Genomic DNA, 24981 nt, shown 5'->3' with positions numbered 1-24981 from the left:
ACAAAGTTAGAATTTATGACTCCTGATTAGCTGAATTACACGCCGGGGGCCTTAGACCTAGAAGGAGTAGTGTCCTTCAGCACTTTCTTCCTGCCCCTCTTGAGAGACTTAGCACATATTGCTTCATCAAACTATTAGTATGATTCTATTATCTTCCCTTGTTAAGACTTACAGTTCTTTAAGGACAATAGCCATGACTTATACTTCTTTGTAGGTATGTTTACAGTATTGCCAATTACTGGACGTTGCAAATAGCATATGCTCAAAAATATACAATTACTTTAAAAAAAGAGAGAGAGAGACAAGTAATGCAACGAATTAAGAGACAGGAGGAAAGAGTTCTCAAACACCTTACCAGGATAGACTACGTCAAACATTCACAAAGATTCTTATCTTGCTCCTCATGTCCTAAATGCACTTTCTATTAGATTCACTGGTTTCATTTGTTTTCATTTCTGTTCATCTCAAGTCAGAGGTAAGTTGACATTGGCAAACGAATAATCCTATATACATTTCCACTGTGAAGCATAACACCTGGCTATCCAAAGTTATATTCACCTCTTTTCAAATTAGAAGATAGTCATCGAGCCCATAATATAAATATCAGCTTCCCAAACAGGATTATGTGCACGTTCAGGAAAACCATGGAATTTAGATGGGGGCTGGCCAGACCTCAGCCTCCCCAGCTCATCTGCTGTAACAATTAAATTTTTTAACCAAGCCAGATGCTGTATCTGAACATTTTCCTGTTTTGTTTATTTAATCCTACATAGAAGTTTGAATAAGATCTCATAACCCATATTATAAGGCGTATATAAAAACTGAGAAGTTAGATAAAACCACTGAGTATGCTTTGGCTCTGTACAATTTTAATATGAAATCTCCTTTTCTCAAAATAGAAAGCTCTTTTGGTATTTGATGAACACCAGACATAACAGTACACTGTTCATTCACCCTTCTTTGAAAACTAGCTCATTGAAGAGAAGATTGACCATTTAGGATTTTTCTTTTTCTTTCTCTCTTTCCCTCTCCAGTGAATTGACTATGTTGAGTTTGAACGAAAACTACATACTACAGACAGGTAATGGGGAAGTCTGGAAGTGTTCACTTTCTGACATCTTTTTGAGCAAAAAACATGATCCTGATTTTCTGATTTTTCTCCTTTTACATTGCAGTGTTACTGGTAGTTTCTGCTCATTCAGCTACTGGACCCTAACACTACATTAGTAAAAGTAAATACTATAATATTTACAATATTGTCTTCATTGCCTACTTGTTCAGAGAGTGGATTGGGGTATGTGGTTTAGTCTCTTTAGCTTATTAAGTGATAATATAAATATCAATCATACTTCAAATAAAATATGACTGGGGGGTTAGAGTAGATTTAACCTGGGGTTAGTGTATTTATGTAGGGCAGTCTCAATCCTATTTCTCAATAGTTATTCTCACTTTTATATTCTATAAATAAAAATACATTATTATTTTTGTGTGTGTGTGAGGAAGATCAGCCCTGAGCTAACATCCGTTGCCAATCCTCCTCTTTTTGCTGAGGAAGATCAGCCCTGGGCTGACATCCATGCCCACCTTCCTCTACTTCATATGGGACTCCGCCACAGCATGGCTTGACAAGAGATGCGTTGGTCTGTGCCCGGGATCCAAACCTTCGAACCCTGGGCCACCAAAGCAGAGTTCGCGAGCTTACCAGCTACACCACCGGGCCGGCCTGGAAAATAACATTATTTTTTAAGCTTGTTTGGTGCCTTGTTTGGTGATAGGATAGTACAGAGAAATTGATGTTATACTTAGTAAAGTGTTAGTTTCTTTAGAAATTACTTGTCTTAATTATTCTATACTATTTCATCTCTTGTCTATAAAGCATCTCATTTTCTTGTTGTTAACCTTTAATTTGCTTTTTATTTTTAACAAAATATTTTAATAAACTATTTTAATAAATGTGCCTGTCTTTTATTCATGAAATACTTTCTGAAGACCAGATATCAGAATGTTGTAAAAATTTTTTTGTCAATGTATATTAAGTGAACAAGGCTTGCTCAAGATATCTATGGTGTAACCTGTCTTAGTCTGCTCAGGCTGCCGTAACAAATACCATAGGCTGGGTGATTTAAACAACAAAAATTTATTTCTCACAGTTCTGGAGACTGGAGGTCCAAGATCAGGGTGCCAGCCTGGACGATTTCTGGTAAGGACTTTCTTCCTGGCTTGCAGACGGACACCTTATCACTATGTGCTTACAGGGCCTTTCCTCAGTGGGCATGCATGGACAGAGAGCAATCTCGCTCTCTCTTCCTCTTCTTATAAGGCCACCAATCCCATTAAATTAGGACACCACCCTTATGACCTCATTTAACTTCAATTACCTCCCAAAAGCACTATGTCCAAATACACTACATTGGGAGTTAGGGCTTCAACAAATGAATTTGGGGTGGGGTGCACAGTTCAGTCCATAGCATTCTGATTTCTATACATTTCTAATTTGTACTCTACTAATGACAAGGGTTTTCATTTTTGGTTGATTGATGGATCAATTGAGTAATCCATGCACTCATCAAACACTTGTAGACAACTTCTTGCATGTCAGGCAATATACTATTGCTGGAGTTATGAAGATTAAAAGCCATTATTCTTGCTCGCTTTGAGTCCAAGTGTAGTGGGGAAATCAGTCAGGTACAAAGAATTAATATATAGTATAGTTAATTGCTATAATCAGGAGACTTGATGAGCAGTAGAATTTAGTTAAAGGAAGAAATGGAAGAAGGGAAATAAGTAGTAAACCCATAAGGATGTAGAAGGTTTGAATAATGCTATCGACTAACTTGAGATAATTGACATTTATAGAACACTCCAACCAACAATACAGAATACACATTCTTTTTTTTTTTTTTAAAGATTTTATTTATTTATTTTTCCCCTCCTCAAAGCCCCAGTAGATAGTTGTATGTCATAGCTGCACATCCTTCTAGTTGCTGTATGTGGGACGCGGCCTCAGCATGGCCGGAGAAGCAGTGCGACGGTGCGCACCCAGGATCCGAACCTGGGCCGCCAGCAGCGGAGCGCGTGCACTTAACTGCTAAGCCACGGGGCAGCCCCAGAATACACATTCTTTATAAGCTCACATGTAGCATTCACTAAGATACATATATGCTGGGCTAAAAAGCAAGTCTGAATGAATTTAAAAGAATTGGAAATCATAAGGAGTATTTCTGTGACAAGAAAAGTAAATTAGAAGTCTATGGCAGAAAAATACCTGAAAAACTCCAAACATTAAAAATTCAATTATACATTTCTAACTAATTCATGAGTCAAAGAAGAAATCATAATGGATATTAAAAATATTTTGCCACAAATAAAAATTTTTTTAAATGTATCAGAATTTGTTTCATGCAGCTAAAACAGTGCTTAACCTCAGTGTCTTTTCTCAGGAGTTATATGAGTTAAAATCCTGGGATGATTAGGGTTAGGGAGAAGCTGGTAGCTCATTCTGTTTTTCAGAGGGCCATTTTGTTCAGAAGCATTTTTATCAATATATTATATTAGAAGCAATTTTGAGGGATGGGAAGCAAAATGTAAGGTGAGTGAGTATTATTATTTTAACTACTTTATTGAGAAATAATTTTCATACAATAAAAATATACCCATTTTAAACATACAGTTTGATGAGTTTTGGCGAATGAATAGGGTGGTGAAACCACGATCACATCAAGATATGGGACATTTCCATCACCCCAAAACTCCCTCGTGTCACTTTGAATTTGATCTCCTCCCCCAACTCCCAGCCCCAGGCACCCACTGAGCTGCATTCTGTCCCTGTAGTTTTGCCCTTTCTAGGATTTCTTACAAACGGAATCATATAGCATGTAGTCTTTGTGTCTGACTTTTTTCACTTAGCATAATGTTGTAGTTCTTCATCCATGTTCTCTATATTCATATTTTGCCCTTTTTATTCCTGAACGATGTTTATTTTTAAAGATATATGCAATTTGTTTTGCTTGTTGTTAGACATTTGTGTGGATTCCAGTTTGGGGCTCTTATGAATAAAGCTCCAGGGGGCCGACCCCGTGGCTTAGCAGTTAAGTGCACATGCGCCGCTGCTGGCTGCCCGGGTTCGGATCTCGGGCGCGCACCAGTGCACCGTTTGTTCGGACATGCTGAGGTGGCGTCCCACATACAGCAACTAGAAGGATGTGCAACTACGACATACAACTATGTACTGGGGCCTTGGGGAGAAAAAAAAGAGGAGGATTGGCAATGGATGTTAGCTCAGGGCTGATCTTCCTCACAAAAAAATAAATAAATAAATAAATAATTTAAAAAATAAAAGCTTCAATGTACATTTGTTTACAAGTCTTTGCACAGACATAAGTTTTTGTGTCTTTTGAGTGGGCCAGATGGTAAGTGTAAATTTCTCAGTTTCTTTTCCAGCCCCGAGTTCTACCCTTGGACACCTCAAGCCAGTAAGGCATTCACTTTCTGCCTTCCGGAGCTGTCAGTGGGGTGGGGAATGCACTCAGTCGAAAGTGAGCATATTTGTAAATGTCACCAGGAGCTGGTTTCTCTTTTAAGGTGGGTCTCTTTTTAGTTTTTACCTGCTTTTTTACAGACTCCCTGCGGGCTCCCATGTTCATGTATAGTTTACAGACAGCCAGGATCTTGAGCAGAATTTATATTTTGTTTTCTAATCTCAGTCCTTCTGTGGTTATTTTACTAACAGGGTTTCCCGCTTAAACACCCAGCTGCTCTGCTGCCTTTTATCATCTGCCGCCTTAAGCGGCTGACTATGGCTCTCCACCTGGTTTAGAACGTGGGGTGGCTTGTGAAGTACCCAAGGCAAGAACACCACAAACTCATAGTTCTTACTGGATACAGCAGGGGAGTAAATAATTCTCAAGATTTTGCATGACTTTCGTAATTTCCAGTGCCTTCAAATAGTTATTTTTAGTAATTCTGTCCAGATTTTATAATTGTTATCTGTAGGAAGTATTCTGCATCATTACCAGAAAGATTATTATTATTATTATTATTTATAGTATTTAAAGGAATGTCTAGAAAGATATTCACCAAATGGTAATTAGTAGTTATTTCACAGTGAAGGAACTTCAGATAATTCAGATAATTTTTTCTTTTTTATACTTTTCTATTTTCTTGATTTTTCAATTATGTTATCTTTATAATCAGAAAAACAGAGACATTACATTTTATTCCTCTCATTTTGTAATAGTTTACAAGAACAAAAACACTAGAAGTTGAAGCTAAGATGTAACTTTAGAGACTGTTAAAGTGCTTTAACAAACAGGGAAGAATTATTTTGTAATTAGTATAGTTTTATGTCTAGTGCAAAACCTCCCTTAAGGTGGTACTTGAAGAGATTTGTTGGGCTTTCACTCTGAAGTAGTTTAAAATTTTGTCTTACTTATGCTATTAATTTGTATTAGTGTAACACACTTTTAATAATACAAAATAATGTAGGTTCATGTTGTCTGATTAATTTTAGTCATAATTAATATAATTTAGCTGCTTTTGTAAAGGTCACAGTATTATTTCTTTTGGGAGCATCTTCTGACCTGAGAAAAGATACAAGGAAATAATAATAGCTGTTACTCACTGAGAATTAACCGAATATCAGCCACTGCTCTAAATACTTTACACATTTTTAAACTATTTAATCCTCTTAACACCTCTATCAAGTGGGTTCAAATATGATCTTATTGTTATAGATTAGGAAACTGGTATTTAAAAAGATTGAGTATTTCTTGAGGGTCACTAAGTTGGTAAATGGCACAGCTAGAATTCCCTGGATTTGAACCCATGCAGACTGGCTCTATGCCCACCCACTTTACCACCACACTGCACTATACTATGGAGAAATGAGGGTTTGTGGGTGGGAAATAGGATCTCACAGCCCTTCTCTCTCAAAACTAAATGGTAGAAAATATTGCAAAAATAATTCAGAGATCTCAGAAGGCTAGACTGGGCTAACATTTTCCCAGGACGCTTTAAATGTGGTCCAAAATAAAGGCAAGATGATGTCTGAAAATTTCTTCCAGATCTATAATTCAGTCTCTTGGTTCAAGCTATTCTGGCCTAAGGAAAAATTCAGAAATAAATATCTTCTCACGCCCTGCACCCTAGAAGCTACTTTAAAAAACAAAATAAAATAAAATAAAAACCCTTGGCACTCAATTCTCCCTTAATTTAGATTTTTAAAAAGTCAGATAGTTATTTCTTAAGGTCAGTTTAGTAAAAAGAGCATTGTAGTTGTGTACAGACATCTCTCATTTTCTTCATTAACCTTTTTCTTCTTTCTTATTAACAAAGCCTCTTGAGTTTTAACTGCATAAATGGCTGCCTGGCCAAAGTACATTTCCCTGTCTCCCTTTTTGGTAGATGTGGCAACACAACTAACTTCTGACCAAAAGAATGTAAATTTAAGTGAAATATGCAATTGAAATTATATCTTTCAAAACGAAAGTGCTTATTTTCCCCTTCCTTTTTTTTTCTTTTTCTGCTAGCAAGAAAAATGAATATAAGTGGTACAGCTGCCTTGTATCTAGAGATCAAAACCACATATGGTTTTGACCCCCCCACGATGGCGGGGTCAACCTATCTGCCCTGGATCACTTTCTTCTGTACAGCTAAATGAGAGAAAATATGTCCTTCTATGTTATTTAAATGATGTATTTTAAATCTATATTTTTTAAACCATGTATTTTAAATCTATATTATTTAAATCATGTATTTTGTTGTCTCTTGGTTACAATGTAGCCAGTATTCTAATGTAAAAATTGGTATCTGGAAGTGGGGTATTGTCACAATAAAAGCCAAAATTGGTGGTACTGGCTTTGCCATCAGGCGGTGGGAGGCAAGGGGACATATATTGCAGTCTGGAAAGCTGGTAACTCTTGTTATACTGGGCCACAATATCTAGTAAAACATTTGCCTGTGATCATTTTAGAGGTAGGCCACATCTTTACCGGAACTGCAGCTCCAGGGTAAGTGGCTAGGAAAAGTCAAAATGTTAATGTACGTTAGCAGATCCTTTCATCTTTTAGTAAGTAAAGAAGAGAAGTGGATTTAGTCAATTATTAACCAATTTGCAAGCAAAAAATGGAAAGGGACAAAATCCTTCTAATGGAGCACTTTCTGCCCCTTTAATCAAAATAAACACTTATCTTAAAATGTAAAAATAGGGGCCGGCCTGGTGGCTTAGATGTTGAGTACTCAAGCTCCGCTTTGGAGGCCCAGGGTTTGTGGGTTCAGATCCAGGGCGAGGATCGATGCATCTCTTGTCAAGCCATGCTGTGGCAGCATCCTATATAAAATGGAGGAAGATAAGCATGGATGTTAGCCCAGGGCCAATCTTACTGAGCAAAAAGAGGAGGATTGGCAATGGATGTTAGCTCAGGGCTAATCTTCCTCACCAAAATATATATATATATAAAAATATAAATATATTTTTTCACAAGAAGGTTATTTTTGTTTATAAAACCAATGTCAGGAGTCACTAACGAGCCCATGATAATAATCTTTTGAAGTCAAGATTTCATCTGGATTAGAAAGAGAGGCTATCTCAAGCTGAGAGAACAGACTGATTGGAAGCTTAATTTTTGTTCACTCTTATCACCTGCCAACTTTTGGGGTAATTTGATTGTCAAAGAGTGAATTTGTTGAAAAGAAAAGGGGGAAACATCAAACTGGTTAAAAAAAAGAACTGTTAATGTCTACTGTATGACAAATCAGTGTTAAAACACTAAGATTTTGACCAAAACAAATGTCTTATATTACCAAAAAATCAATCTCAATTGACTATGAGTTCAGTAATTTGGACCTTAGAAGCTTAGAAAAGCCAAATATATCCGAACCCCAAACAGCAGAAGAGAGGGTAGTTACTGAGAGCCTTTCTAGAAATTGCCATATCAAATGTTCTTCATTGTTAAATTGGAGCAACCAGCATTCAAGGTCACTTCATAGATATTGTCCTCCCATCCAAGCCATAGTCTCAGATGGCCTCAAGGTAGCTGACATTAAATTGAGGTGGGTGGGGGAGTAGCAAATGAAAGCCCAAAGTAGTAAAAGCCATAACCAGAGAAGATTGCTTCATTTTGGACAATTCAAATTGAACTGACCAGAATCAAAGTGATGAAGAGAAATCATTGTTAACCATCAATCTGGCCTGTACAAATCTAATCTGTGGGTGCTGAGCCTCCGAAATAACCGCTGTTTCCCAAAGTCTACACCAGCAGTATAAGGCTGCACGGACATATTCTTCAGCCCCAATTTCATTTGTGACCACAGAGAAAAAAATTAAGAAGGCAAAAGAAGGATTACAGAGGACACTGGACAAAGGAGTTGTTTCCAGAACCCATGGCAAACAGTGGGCTAACCAAGAAACTTACACAGCATGAAGTCTTCAAAATTCACAATCAGCAGGATTTGATGACTTGTTTCTCTTCTTCCTTCTTTTGAATCTGAGTTTTTGTTGTAGTTATATTGTCTATTGAGTGTGTATGTGGAGGGTATGGGTCTTTTAGCCTGTAAGTGACAGGATCACAGGTAGCCACTTTCCATGCCGGAAAGTACCGTGCTTCACTGAGATATATGGATGTTTTGTGGTCTGTAACTGGATTTTCTCCATTGGGGAAGGCATGAGGATGGTTTATGTGCACAATAAAGATGTGTATTGATATATGGGTGGCCAGATGGCAACACCATGGAAGTGACTGCTAGCTGTCCTCAATATCCTTTCTACCCCCCTTCTTTATTAATAGAACTTTGCTGATAGAACGTGAATGGTCGGATAGAGACTACATTTCCCAACCATCCTTGAAAGTCGGTGTGAGCATGTAATTAAGATCCGGCCAATGGAATGTGAATAGATGTGATATATGCAACTTCTGGTCACAGCTGGTAGATGGAAGTTGCCTGTTATTTTCTTTTCCTGCCTTGCTTGTCAGCTGTGTGGGGCATGAAGTCAAGTGGATTTTGTGCAAGTAAAGCTTTGTCACACGTGAAACTCTCTTACAGCAGCTTAGCCTGTACCTGAAACGCTAGTAACTTTTGCCCACGGTTTATTTTAACTCGACACGTGACTTGTGGGCAAACCTTACTGAGCCTGAGAGTCTTCATCTCCGAAAAGAAATACCTTCTCTTCCTGTTCACCTGATTGTGTATGTGATTCCTGTGTGAAAAACGTATTCTAAGAACTCTGAAAACATTTTACCATGTACAAATTTAACGTCGTTTTTAATGAATTACAGTTTAACCACTTTAAAAATGATATAAAAACAAAATTAGGACAATAGATATTTCTCACATTAAACTTTTTTTCCCCTGAGAACCAATCATACACTTTTTGGTATAATTTCTTATGAATTATTCAAGAGAAATATAAGTAATATATATATATACCAAGATGTTCATAAAAATGTTGGTCATTTCCTTTTTTTTTTTTTTTTTGCAGGGAAAGATTTACCCTGAGCTCACATGTGTTGCCAATCTTCCTCTTTTTTTCTTTTTCCTCTCCAAAGCCCCAGTACAAGGCTGTATATCCTAGTTGTAAGTTGTTCTAGTTCTTCTATGTGACCCTCCACCACAGCATGGCAACTGACAGATGGGTGGAGTGTTTCCGCAACTGGGAAGTGAACCCGGGCTGCAGAAGGCTGCCCTAGGCCATTAGGGCTGGCTCGCTCATTTCTTTTTTTTTTTTTTTTTTTTTAATTTTATTTATTTTTCCCCCAAAGCCCAAGTAGATAGTTGTATGTCATAGTTGCACATCCTCCTAGTTGCTGTATGTGGGACGCGGCCTCAGCATGGCCAGAGAAGCGGTGCATTGGTGCGCGCCCGGGATCCGAACCCAGGCCGCCAGTAGCGGAGCACGCGCGCTTAACCGCTAAGCCACGGGGCCGGCCCGCTCATTTCTTTTTAACAGGAAAAAATATAAAAGCTCCATAAAAGAAGAGTAATTAAGCAAAAAATGATCTGCCATCTTTATAAAATATAATACAATCAAGTGGTGCTAAATATATTACTTTTGCCTTCCAGATCCTCCCTACTCTGTGCCACAGGAGGCTGCCCTGCTTGGACTTTACCCACAGGTTTGCTTTTCCTGTGGTGGTGGCAATGAGAAATGCTGGCAGGAGACCAGAGAGAAGGGGGAGAGTGAGGCGTGTGTATGTGTTCTCCAGATTCCCTCATTGCATGATCACTGCAAGCTGTATGGGCCCCTCAGCCCAAGGTGAGCACTCTTGCCACCCATGCCTCTGCACAGAGCACGTTCTCTCTCGGGGTTGAGGAACCATTCTCAACCCTTATTTCTTCAGTCTGGGAGCAACACCCTGGTTACTAGACCTAGAATGCTGTACTACGCTACACCCAGACCACATCTTGTCCCTTTATTGAACTATCCCTAAACTACCTAATTTGAATGTGCCATCTATTTTCCCCTGGAACCCTGGCTGGTACACAGGTAGAAAATAAACTTTTATGTACTAAGGTCATTATAATATAAAATGTAATATATAAGGTTAAAGATCAAAAAGGAAGAAACCAATGGAATACTATGTTATGGTGATAGGATTAAAGGTGAACATATTTTCTTCCTTAATTACAGTTACTGTTAGGTTAGAGTTGTTTTATTAGTTAAAAAATGTAAAATTGTTGCTAGGATATTTTGTCAAGTGTATTTTCTTAGCTTTGCTTTGCTACCTAGATAAGAATGAATCATTAACATATTGAATTTATGTAAATCACCCTAATCATCTGCTTTCTCTTATTCTGCTCCTATGCCGCAGAGAATTGCTAGATAAAGTTTTGGAAGCAGGCTGACTTGATTTTAGTCTGAGTTCTGCATTTTAAGCGAAGGAAGCAGATTCTGGCTGATTCAGCAGAGGAGTTTATTAGGTATATATTAAGAACTCATGGATTTGTTGGGAAAAGAAGAAGACTCAAGAACAAAGCTCAAGACTAAGCTTCCAAGAGCATGATCTAAACTATGTAATGTCGTAATATGAAGATTTTTATCATACCTGTCACTGAACTCTAGAGTCTATGGCTTGCTTTGCTGAAGCCCAAGTATTTGACTTTGCTACAAATTCAACTATCGCCTGAACCTTGCTGTGTATGGCTGCCCTGACCGTCACTGCTTGGTAAAGCCAAATGAGTCTGCCACCATTCTCACTGCACAGTGAACTCTGAACACACTTCATTTTCACGTGGCTCTCTCTTAAACCAAAATCTCACTCTGGCTGGTATAATTGGTGGAAACTTGCAATGTGCTTGCATTTCAGCCATAGGTGACAGTGGGAAATTGAATTCCAACTTCTTTTTTGAGGAAACAGTACATGGGTATTTTTCTAACATAGAAGATATAGTAGTTTGCTACAGCTGCCAGTCCCACAGACTGGGTGGCTTAAACAATAAAAATTTATTGTTTTACAATTCTGGGGATTAGAAGTCCCAGATCAAAGTGTTGGAAGGGTTGGTTTCTTCTGAGAGCTTCTGTCCTTGGCTTGTGGATGGCCATCTTCTCCCTGTGTCTTCACATGTCCTTTCCTCTGTGCATGTCTGTGTCCTAATCCCCTCTCCTTTTAAGGACACAGGTCGCATTGGATTAGGCCCCACTCCAATAACCTTATTTTAACTTAATTGCCTCTTTAAATGCCCTATCTCTGGATATAGCCATGTTCTGAGGTATTAGGGGTTAGGACTTCAACATGAATTTTGAGGTGACACAATTCAGCCCATAACAGAAGGATGTTTGAAAAACATGGCAACTAAACGCAGTGCATGATCCTAGAGGAGACTTTGGATGAGAACAATACTGCTATGAAGGACAGAAATGGAACAATTAGAGAAATTTGAATATGGACTGTATATTAAATAATTATGTTTTATCAGTGTTAAACTTACTAAATTTGATCATTGTACTGTGGTCATATAAGAGAAGGCTTTTGCTTTTAAGAGATGCATACTGAAATAATTAGAAGTAAATGGCCATGATGCCTCAGATTTACTCTCAAATGGTTCAGAGACAGAGAAAATATATGAGGTAAAAAATGTTGTACTATTTTTGTAGCTTAACTGAAGGCTCAAATTTTTTCAAAACAAAATGTTTTTTAAAAAGGTGCTGGGAAGTTGCAAAAATATAGGAAAATGCACCAATCCACCTTGACTGCCCATCATCAGTATATACTGTTTTTCCCATGCTTACATTTCTGAAATAAACAACTGCTAAATACAATGCAACTATCACTTTTCTGAATAAATACTGGAAGAATTAAAGGTTTATTCAGTGATGGAGAAATTCCAGGTGATGACAAGATCCATGGAGATAGATGATAGAATTCCAGTGAAGGTGTAGGTCATTATTGAGAAAATCAAAAAAGCGTGAGGCTGGTGTATTAAAATATTTTCTAAACAGATATAGGATGTACTTCACAGAATAATAGAATGGATTTTATTGACTGGCGAGTAGCAAGACAGACTTCAAAATACCGGATGAATGTGAAGAAGTGACTGGGCAGTAGAACTGAGTGGTGGAAAAATGTATAGGAGAGTGAGCTAGTTATATGTCATTGACTTCGAAGGAAAGATGTGGAAATGGAGGGGAAATGCCAACAACACTCTGTATTTGTAATATGTTGGGATATGAGAGAAAGAAGGGTCACCATTTCGAGAGCACTATGAGGGAGGCAATGGCCTGGAGGAAAGATCAGGGTTCAATCAAAGAAAAAAAAAAGAGAGGGGTAGACAGGTTATTTAAATAACTTGTGAGCTGTAGGAGACTTTGTTACTGATGGGTCAGAGACTATAAAAAGAATGAAAAATGTTAAATAGAAATGTATACGCCAAGTGTCCTCTTATCATTATTTTTTTCTACAATTGTCCAATGAGGTATTCTAATTTTTTTTAATCTTTAAAGCTAATATTTGAGACAGTGTTATTGTATAATACCTAAAGTTGCTCTTCAAAACAATCAGAGAAATATTGGAATTTTCTTTTCATTGTTGTTAGACAATGTCTCAAAATTGTAGCTTTCAAGGGTTTTGTTTCTTTAGAAAAATGATAACATTCTCACCTTAATTAATTTATTAAAAATTTGATGGAAAAAGAACAAGACACAACACAGCATAAATTTAAAAAATATGTATAGATTCATAGGCAGAAGACTATTTTAACATCAGCAGAGAAGAAATCATGGAAGAAGATTTTAAGGAAAAGTTAATGTGGCCTTAAAGGAATTTGCACTCTTTGGTCTCCCCACATGTGCAGTTATCAGCGAGTTCCCTGACTCCAAGTGTTTATTCACATCTGTCAGCTAAATCATAGATCCAAATGCAAAACGTAACACTCAGGAACATTATGTGGATTTGTGACACTCCCTGGAGGACTTTGGGTCCATAAAGCAATGAATGGATTATAAGAAGACATAAATATGGTATTTTCATCTATGACAGATGCAATCTTGCTCCAATGTTATTTATATTATATAAAGGAAAACTGAACCTATTTTCCTCAGTCAGACTGAAAGGAGGCACCCTTAGGGATGAATAAATGAATAACTGGCTATTAATTTCCAGTTTCTAAGAATACATCTTTGAAAATGTCATGTTTTAGAGATTTTTTTAAATGGCTGATGTTTGTTTATTTTTTTATTTTACACGTGTGTATGAAAAAATGGAACTAAAATGAAAATTTGAGATCAAATTGTGATGATAGCAGAATAATAAATTTTCATCTTTTGCCATTATCTTGAATTATGCAATACTTACCTAACTTTGGATTTTAATGACTAGACACTCAGGCCAGGTTCCTATAAAACCTGCTGCTTTGAGTCTCCTAACATTCTTTGCATCCTCATCCTTAGCTCTTGTTAGGGAGGTGGGATGTGTGGTGTTCTGGAAAGAGCACAAGTCTTATATTTAGAGGAGCAATGCTCTAGGATTAACTCCACCTAGCCTCTATCTTTATGAGCTTGAAGACTTGGGATTGAACTAGCAGATGCCTTAAGCTTCTCCAACTCCAAAAGTTTGTACTTTGATCCAATCAAGATATTCCACGTCTCTTTTTGTGTTAGCCCTAAAATTTTGGAAAATAATCATCAGTGAAACAGTAGGAGTTTAGTCATTGTATAAATGCTATTTTCACAAAGTATAAAACTTGAGCTAGACAATGAAGAGATTGCTATGAGTTAGTTTTCTGTATTGAAGCTGTTTTCTTGTTCAAATAGAAAAGAAGGGATAGATACTCTAATTCATAACCATTACTCAAGATAAGTACAGCTTAGATTAGGTCTTCAGCTTTATATCTAACCAAGAGATGGATAAGAATATGCTCGTTCATTTTTATGGTTGTGAATGGCAAAATACTAATCAGGTAGAATTAGAGAACAATTTAATATTTTTATTTCAAAAACCAGAATCATGATGTTTTGTGATGTGAAATTGTTTGGTTTCAAATAATTCTCTAGTGACAAGTGGCAGTCATATTCTGAATCCCTGAAACTTTGGTAAAAGTTGTTAAAAGGTCCTTAATTAAATCAGGATTATAAAATTAAAGATACTACTGTTCCTTTAATCTCCACCTCCCTACACTCACTTAAAAGTTTTGCTCTGAATAAAGCTACCAGAATTTGTCCACCACGGGAAAAAAGAGTCCTCAATTAAATTTAGTTCAGCAAAGTTACTGGATCTCTTTTAAATTGCTGGAGTAATATCCTTAAATAATTTCTCTGTAATTATGAAACATATAACAACAATTATAAAACATATATGCAAATAGGATGGGTTTTCGTAAACAAATTTAGTATAACTAATTTGGAGTTTATATTAAAATATAAAGCCAATTTTCAAAAATAAATTTCTCATGGTCAATTTTGATTGGTGATTTTAGCCAATAAAGCGACCAGTGTGAAATGTTCTGTTGTTATCACTGCAAAACTATGGAAACAGCGTTGGACCGTTAAAACTTGTAGAATGCTGAAGTTCACATACTTTCATGAATTGTTAATTATGTTTATCTCTAGGTTTTGTCTAATCCACACAAAGGAATATTTATGTAAAATAGGTGACTGATGTTAACCTTAGTCCCAGGTTTCCATTTTACGTAAAAACTAAATTATTATTTATTTTGTATATCTTTAAAATGATTTTAAGCTTTTATACCAGTATTTGTACCAATTTCAATTTTCATTAACAAAGCCAACTTTAAGTTGCATATTTTTAGGTGGTCTAATTGTTTGTTTATCTTCATATAAAATCTTCAATGTCCTTCCAATGGTTTGTTAACTGTAAAAAATCCTCCTGAAGCTGACAAAATTTATTAGGGAAAAAAATGTAGTCCAAGACTGATAAATGTTTTAATTTATTGGCTAGAACTGATTAAGATATAATGAATTTATTTTGGTGCACAGCTTGGCATAATAGTACAGTAGCTTATAAGTATATCTGAACTACGATTTTATCTTTTGCAATATATGGCCAAGGGTCCAAATCTTCCTAATGACAGGAAATAATGTATATGGTGTTGAAAGTTACCACCCATTGAAAATGTTGAATTGGGTTTCTTTTTAAGAGTATTTCTGGTTTCTTTCCTATCATTTTATAATTTTTACATTATCCTAAATTCTATTTGAATACCTAATAAGTTCTTAAATAGCTCGACATCTGGCTCTGTCATATTATCCTACTCTTATTTTCTTCTCTCTGCTTTTTCTTACTTATTTAAAATTCAAGCAAATAAACAGTGAGCTTTCTTTACTGTCTCACTGTATTTTAATGTCATCATCATAGCTTTAACTCTTATTGAATTATAACAAACTTTAACACTTTAGAGAGCCCTCTGGTTGTCCCTCTTTTTCCTAATATTCTATTGTATTATCAAGCATTTCTGAATAATTCTGGAATAAAAAATTTGGAGTGAATTAAATCTATGAGTACACTTTGATAAAATTGATATGTTTATTGGTATTCATTTTTTCTACTCAGTAATACGGAATACCTCTTCATTGCTTTTCGGCATTTTTATGCTTTTTAATTGAGCTTCCTGATTTTCCTAAAATACACGCACACACGTCTCACAACTCTCTCATTAAGTGCATCCTTAAATGCTTAGTTTTGTTTATTGTTCTTACCAGAATCATCTTTCACTATGAATGGCTGGCATAGTGGAATGCTTTAGATTGAAATGTATGTGTGTGTGCTTGTGTAAATGCTAGTTTACAAAGCATGAAATCTTATTACGTCTCTTAGGTGTAGAACGTAGTTCACAACCTCACAGTTTCCCAAAGACGTGGATTTCTCACAGACACACATTCCTTTAGGATAAAGCCCAGTAGCTCTAGAGAGTTGATATAGCTGCTGCTACTGTTTAGAGTGTTCTGTAAGATCCATGAAAACTGAAAATAAGCATAAAATGTATTTGAGGGAGTCACGAGAAAAACTCACTGAAAGGAAATGAAAGTATCAGAGCTACAGGAATTTGCCAGAAACTGACAGGCCACTCAGGTAGGAGTAGGACTTTGACAGAATGAAGTGTTATCACAGGACAAGCAACATCTGAGAGGATGCAGAGTAAAGGGGGTTTCTTTGCAATAAGTCCACGAATTTCTCTCTTATTTCTAATCAATCATATCTGTATATTTCCACTCTATTCCCTCTGTTTGGATGCCTCACTTCCTACATGATATGAAACGTGCATCTTTCTGTCATTTACCTTCTTTACTGCTGGTCCTCTCAGCATGTGCAGTGGATTCAAGGACTAACTCTGGCGATGCCCTGAATGAAAAGGAAGCCTGTCCCTGCAGTGCTGGCATCCTCCCACAGTCTACGAGACCTCCCTAATAAGCCTTAAGATCCTTTAAATAGTGTCATGATTTTCAAATTGTATTGCAGCTGCCTTGATATAGAAACAGAATAGTGTCAACAAGCCTTCACTTGTGGTGATAATGTGCTATAGTGTATGTGAGATTCAATTCTTACCATTTGATCTTTTTTGAGAGGCACTTCTCCAACATCACAGGTTTAAATGTTTTTATTGATTTTCATGTCTAGATTTATTGTGAACATATAACCTCCAGTTAGCCTAAAGCAGTCTTTCCGATTTCCTAAGCAAAACAACAACCAGTTAGAGAGACTTAACGACAGCAAGCTAAATGTACATGAGTGAGCTGTGAAAAATAATTATATTTATGGTAGGCATTTTATATTGGAAATTGTTGTCAACAGTTCAGTTTTCAGAATACATTATTATAATAAGTGGCTTTTTCTGGATCAGACAAGCTTGTGTTGACTTGAAATTTCTTAAAATGATCTGCAAATTATATACAAATAGTTGCAGTAGATATTTATACAGACATATATCTTTCAAAGAACAACCTTTTGGTAGCTCTATTGCTTCCTAAAGCACAATTCTACAGTATAACTTTTCTATATGTTTGTGGTTAAGATTTTAATTACTTAAAATAATATTTTCAGATGTTTATTGTTAATATTTAATTCTATCTTATTTAATTCTACGTCAAGCAGGAAAATTAACTGTGGAATTTAGAAAATTCTATAATATAGCCCCCACAAAATTCACATTTCCTTTCTTTGGGAAAGTATCATACATCTTATCTGAACTCCATGATGTTACCGCTCGTCTCTTCCTTATTTGCTAAAAATATTGACTTCATTATTTGAAAAACCATTCCTCTTTGTTCTGCCTGTCTCTGTTCTGCTCAGGCCTGACCAGGTGCTGATGATTGTATATGTCTAAAGCATCTGCCTCTGGGTCCAGCACATAATGGGTACATAATAATTGGTAGTTATTATTTTATTATTTTGAGGTAACCTTGCCAGAAAATTTTTAAAAACTTAAAATGATGCTATATTTATTATGGCCTCAATATACAAAATATTTTGTAAAAATAGCATATATATTCTGTAAACATTAGCTTTTTATCAAATAACACTCATATAAACTAGTCTTAGCAATTTTCAAATGAATAATTGAGGCTTAGAGTAGGTAAATAATTCTACAGTCAGGAGGAGAAAGAGGGTTTATTTGTGTACATTGTGCTTTATATTGTTTTAAGGAGTTAAAGTGTGAAGCTATAGCATTTTCTAAATAAGAATATTTATCCAAACAATGAGGATGATTTACTGTCTACCTCATAGCTCTGTTGTTTTACGCAAAATGGAATAACAAAAATGGTCCCGGCTGTTTGGGAACCTATAGACTAATACTATCAATTATAATTAAAGAAAAAGAGTTAAAATTCTAGAAAATACATGACAAACATCATATAAGAGGTAAAACCAAAGTATTCTAAGAGTTTAGAGGACATCGAAATCCATACATCTGCCAGAAAGAGGAAGCTCTTTAGAAGAGGTAGCTTTTAAATTTGACCTCCGTCTAGTTCAATAAACAGAGCATATAATTATTTCCCTGCTGCTATAGACTGAAAGATCGAGTCTCTACAAAATTCATATGTTGAAACCTAATCCTCTGTGTGATGGTGTCAGGAGGTGAGGACTTAAGGAGGTGATTAGGTCATGAGGGTGGAGCCCTTATGAATGGGATTAGTGCCCTTATAAAAGAGACCCCTGAAAGCTCCCTTGTCCCCTCCACCATATGGGGACACAGCAGGAAGATGGCTGTCTGTGAACCAGGAAGCAGGCCCTCACCAGACACTGAATCTGCAGGTGCTTTATTCTTATACATGCAGCCTCCAGAACTGTGAGAAATAAATGTTTGTTGTGTAAGCCATCCAGTCTCTAGTATTTTTGTTATAGCAGCCCAAACACACTAAGATTCCTACTAAGTTTTGAAAAGCAAAACAAACATCTCAAAAAAATTAACACATCCTACTCTGTCTGACTTTAAATTTTCAGTAAATCAGAATAAATTGAGAGAGATATATCAGATCATATTTTCAGTAAATGTAACAGTTGAATCATAATTAGGTATGTATAAAGAAGATTAAACAAGTTAGTAAGAAAATAACTGTTTCAATTATAAATGGACAAGTAACATGAAGAAAAGTTTCTCAACAACAAAAAATGCAATTAATAAACAAACATGAAGGAAGAAATATATAATCATGGATCTGGCCCCATGGCCAAGTGGTTGAGGTTCTGCGCTCTCCACTTCAGTGGCCTGGGTTCGCGGGTTCAGATCCTGGGTGCAGACCTACACCACTCATTAACACATGCTGTGGCGGTAACCCACATATAAAATAGCCCTGAGATGTTAGCTCAGGGCTAATCTTCCTCAGCAAAAAAATATATATATACAATCACCTTAGTAAACAAAGTATAAACCCATGTGAGAGGTTAGCAGATAGCTGCATGTGCTAGATCAATGTATTTTAGTTGTTAAAGCAACCAAGGAGGCACCATTTTCTTTGATTATTTTTAGTTGTCTGTATTTACAGAAGATGAGTATATGACGTTCCTCTCTTATTGATAAGGAAACAGAGGTCAGTAATTTGTAAATTCATAGGGATCTTTAGAGCTAGAGCTAACATTCAAATGCATAATTTATTACATTATTTTTAAAAATTAAATAGAAATAATACTGACAAAAGTAACAAAATGGGCACTGTGATTTATTGCTGGTGGCAGGAAATATTGGTTAAACTCTTAGAAAACAATTTGGTGGTATGGAGCAAAAACCAGTATACTGTTGTGTCATATACATTAGTCTCACCGGTGAAACTTAACTTCAAGTAATAAGCCAAACACAGGAAATGCAGATGAAATTCCTTATTATTGGACTATTTATAATTGCAAAATATTCCAAGTTAAAACGTCCAAAATTAAAGGTAGGAAATGTGGAAAAATGGAGTCTGAAATTTGCCTGTTGTGCTGGACATGTGTTGTTTGCCTCTTTGGGTCCATGATCCCCCCTCATCCAACCCTGTGCCCTGCTGGCCAACTTGTGTGTACCGCTTGAGTCGGCTCTCTTCCCTTCTGGCTTTTGGCTGTGTTCAGTCAATTAAAACTTGCTCAGGAGATTGGAGAAAAAGAGGAGAGTCGGGTAGGGATATTTTACCCCTAGTCCCTCCATGCTGATTGCTGTTGTTGGCTGTGTCCCTTCACAGATGTTCTTTCTCCTGTCAGATAACCCTCTCTATGGAGCAGTCTCTCTAGGCTCTAGACACTGCTCACTGCCCTATTCTCTAAAATCCTCTAATTAGTAAAGAATCCCAAGGTTACTAGCCCAAGGGAGGTACTACAGCATCACTTGTTTTTCCTAAACACTGACCTCTTCATTTAGCTCTTCTCAAATTGTCAGTTTAAGTGTCCCATACATTTGTTTCATGCCAGGATTCTAACTGACACAAAGGTCGAGGTTTCTCTGAATTTTTAAAAATTTTAATTTCTGTTAATAGTGACATTTTTTCAATATTGATAATGTATGTTAAAAAAAAAGAGCACTTTTTACAATTCAATATCATTGTCGCGTTACCTTTGTAGTTCTTACTTATTCGTTCAAGAAACATTTCATGATTGCCTACTGTATGCCAGGTACAGTGTTAGACACTTGAAATACGAGGTGTCCCACTAAACTGTAATACATAAAACATTATCACTGGTGATAAATGCAAAATATAAATCTATGCTATTTATGATGTAGCTGTGATTAATAGACACTGTCAACCTGTTTTCCAAACATTATTTGCCAAGGATGAGACATTTCTACCTTTAAGATTTTAATAATCTATTTGATATTGTTAGGAGTTATTATATAAATTTATAGTGTATTATATTAGTAGATTTGTTTTTACACATTAGAATAATTATAAAAGTCTATACGGGCCTTCAAAAAAGGTTATGAAAGCGCACTTGAATCATGAACTTTCCAGTAGAGCATTAGGATTTTTCTTACAAATGGAGCTTCGAATATCTGAAATTTGAATTCAGATTGCAAGGACTCATCAAACTGTTTAAAGAGATTTTTGTTTTTTCTGTCATTGCCCAAAGTGAAACTATAGAAAAAACAGAGTTTTTGACAGAATTTGCCTCTCTAGGTTATAGGCCGTAACACATGTGAATAGATCAGTTTACTATTTTGGCTCAGTTTGACTCTGGGATCAAATTGTCACCAAACTCCCACATATGATAGCCGTGTGACCTTCTGCAAAGTAAAACTAGTATTTAACTTGTAAGGTTATTTTGAAGTTTAAATGAGATAATACACCTGTAAAATGATAAAAATAACATTGGGATAAAATAAGCATCACTAAATGTTAGCTATTTTTTCCTTAGTGCCAATACAACTGTGGAAGTAGGGGCATCAAATATTTCTAAACGCACTGACACAATATCAAAACCACCATCATCTTGGACAAAAGATTGTCATAAGTGTGTTGTATATACTAGGAATACAGTCTTATGATGCTAACTTTTCTGCTACTCTGGTTTTTCATTTTAGACAAGCAGATAGCAGTTTATCTCACAGTGTTTAGATTTAATAAAATGTTTTCATCCTTCTTTCTTCTTTTTTTCTTCAACCAGTTCTTCTGCCTCTTAATTGCTACTGGTCCAGTTAGCCTAGTATATATGTATTTTGTATGTGTATATAAATTTGGAGAAGTATAGAACAACAAATAGATGCTCTGAAAAGATTAATGAGGCATATCAACACAAATTAGTAACAAGGACGTGTCTTGTTTATGCAGAATGCTACAGCTATATGCTAAATATATTGTAAGTTTATATTACCATAATAATGCATTTCTCCCTAGCTGTTAATCTAAGCTGCAGAATATCACATGTATATTTAATCTTCCTTCAAAGGGATCTAAGCTTATTTACATGTTCTATACATAGCATAGTTTTAAGGACATTTTAATATTGGCCACTAATTTTATACTGTCAGAATGTTTTAATGTAATTACAAAGGAATGTAACTACAATCTAAGCTTATTTAATCTACATTTTCTCTGTTTGACCTCTCCTGTAGGAACATATGAAAAGAAATCCATACCATTCTGCAAAATTCCCAGTGCAGGGGGAAAAGAGCAAAAATAACAAAAATTTCAGCCAGAATTATTTTGTGTAGCAACAACTTGCAATCTGAATCATATGGCAATGAGAAAAGAGATGATAACAAAGCTAAACAAACAGCTTTCTTGTTGCTCACTTTCTTAATCCCTTTAAAATAAAATAAATAAGGCATTTCAATGAAATTATTTCCAAGGAGCACAGTACCTTCTGTACGATGACTGTATTTACTTTCAAGTAATAATGCTTAGAGTTCGTATGTACAAAAGTCGACATAATTATTTTCTTTATTTGACTATAGTGTCTGGGTCTTAGTCAAAAGACGAAGCACAATTGGCTTGTTTTTCAAGTTATTTCTGATCTCAGTGGCATGTCGGAAAGATCATAGTGTTACTGTTTTAATTTTAATTGTTAACATAAAATTGGAATCCAAAGTAAAGGCAAATTGTGAAAATTAACTTGTTACAAGTATAAGAGAACAAAGCATGGGCATTATGATAAGGTAATCATTGAGAATCTGGGAAATAAAACATATCTTTAAAGACACAAAGTTAATGTTTTCCTTTGAAATCTCCATGTAAAAATTGAAAACACAACTTTAATAGAAGACAGGCACAGGTAGTCTATGAAGAATTATAACTTGGGAAATTAATAAAAATAGTATCTAAAACAGTATTAGTAAGATATGAAGCTCATTCATTAACAGTCTCTATGATAATATATCACTGAAAATGTTGCATGAAGGACAGTCTTTGATAGGATTATGTACAGTATAATAGCAAGACACTGGAATTAAAATTCACTGAGAAGATACATCTTGTGAACTGAAGGGTAAGAAGATAATAATGGCAACATTAATAATAGTAAATAACAAGAATAAAATGATTCACATAAATAGAATTTCCATCAGCAACCATTATTGTAATTATGGGAATGATAAGCTAGTAATCTACAGTAAATAGCTAATCTTTATTGATTCACTGTTTAATTTCCTTTTATTTTAAAGGCTTTGGAACTGCTGTCAATAACAATAATGTGCACATGGGAAAAAGTTACACCAAGAAAGAATAGGAAAAGAATGTACTGCATTGTGCAACATAGAGCATTTCTAAAGAATCTTTAAAAAAATACATTTATACTCTATTGTTAAGGAAAAAGGAAAAAATGCATTCAAAAGGTTTTCCTCCCATTTTAAATGAGTGCTGTAGGATTTATTCAGTTTATGGGGGTTCCAGAGACGAAGTGGGAAAATGCAGTTATCTCAGCTCTGGCTCTTTAATCACATGGAGTTGAGGATTATGCTTCGTCAATAACACCTGGGAGAAAAAGACAGGCCATCAGCCCGCTGACCCTGCAGCAGCCCTAGGGGCAGTTCCACCGCCACCAGCAAAGTTAGCACTAAGGGTAACGGAGCCGTTATCCAAGGCCCGGATAATAGCGGAGCAGAGAACTCACTTCCTGATGGTAGAAAATAAATTCCATGTTTAGCTCATGATTTCTGGCAACCAAGCCTTCTTCCAGGGAATGAAGGTTAATTTTCCTTTAATATAAATGAAAGACGAGAATGTGAAATGATGAGTCACTGGGGTGCTCCATCAATGGCATTGCAAGAAGACAAGTTGCCAGGAGATGGTTTTGCATTTTCTTGCAATTGATACAAAATTCATGAGAAAAATGTATCTAGGATCTAAAATCACAAGGTATAGTGATTGCAGAGGGAAAAAAACAAACTTTATTTCTATTTGCAATTAGTTTTTAGCTGAAATCTGGATGGATTGTTTAATCAATCAAACTCCTATATGACTGCCCTTTAGCTATTTGGTAATTATTATATTTGAACAGTCTTTTTAAGGTTTAAACTATTTTCCTTTATTTCATTCTCCACACGTCGCTCCCTGTCCACTCCCCACTTGAGAAAAATCTGGGCTTTGTCATAAAAGAACAGTACTCAGCGTTACAAAGCTTTAGCAGCCAAAATGTCATTTTGAACCTGGGAGTTGGTTAGTTCCATGCATTCTTTCCATTATAGGATTCCTGATTTCTCTTGTTAAATACAAGACTCACAGGACTACCTACCATCTCCTTTCTCCTTTCTCCCAAGAATATATCCCAAGAATAGAGCTTCATATTCCCATCCTCATCCATTTTCAATTTCTCTCTCTCTAGAACCTATATGCCTCTCACTCCCACTTACCCATAAACTTTCCTCTGTCTCCAGTAAACCATATTTTAGTGCTGAAAATCTCTTTCATATCATCAAAATTTTCTTTAAAGTTTTCAGTTTCTTCATAATCATAAACATGGTTTTCCCCAGAAGTCACCATAATCTTCACAACTGTCTCTCTTGGTAGGATATCTTCTTGGTCTTGTAGTCTCATGGGTTAAGAAAGGAGAGCCATTGTTGCCATTGGCCACCACTGTGGTTTCTAGATAATTGTTCAGTCACCATGGAGCCAACACCTTAATCCTTTGAAATTTACTACACCTTCTCCTGTCACCCTTTTCCCTTCCTTGTCACCATGACAGACCAACCATCCATATCTCTATCCACATGTTAGTCAACTATTTCTTTCTTTATGTTAGTTTTTTTTGTTTATTTTACATTGAAATAACCACTTGAAAAATGTTCTTTTTTCCCCACCTTTATTTAGGCATAATAGACAAATAAAATTGTAAGATATTTAAAGTGTACATTATGATATATGTATGCATTGTGAAAGAAGGATTCCTCCCATCTAGTTAATTAACATATCCATTGCCTCACCTAGTTATCCTTCTTTTTTTTTTTTTTGATGAGAACGCTAAGGTCCACTCTCCCAGCAAACCTGAATTAAACAATACAGTGTTATCAACTACAGTCGCTGTGCTATACATCAGATCCTCAGACCTTATTCATCTCATAGCGAAAGTTTGCACCATTTCTTAAGACCTGTTTTGCAAGGCCAACCCTTAAACAGTGTGGAGTTGAAGCTAAAGA

Source organism: Ceratotherium simum, chromosome 1 (assembly GCF_057802395.1).
Source record: "Ceratotherium simum simum isolate JZ-2026a chromosome 1, ASM5780239v1, whole genome shotgun sequence".
Classification (NCBI taxonomy): Eukaryota; Metazoa; Chordata; class Mammalia; order Perissodactyla; family Rhinocerotidae; genus Ceratotherium; species Ceratotherium simum.
Note: the sequence above shows the minus strand (reverse complement) of the source record.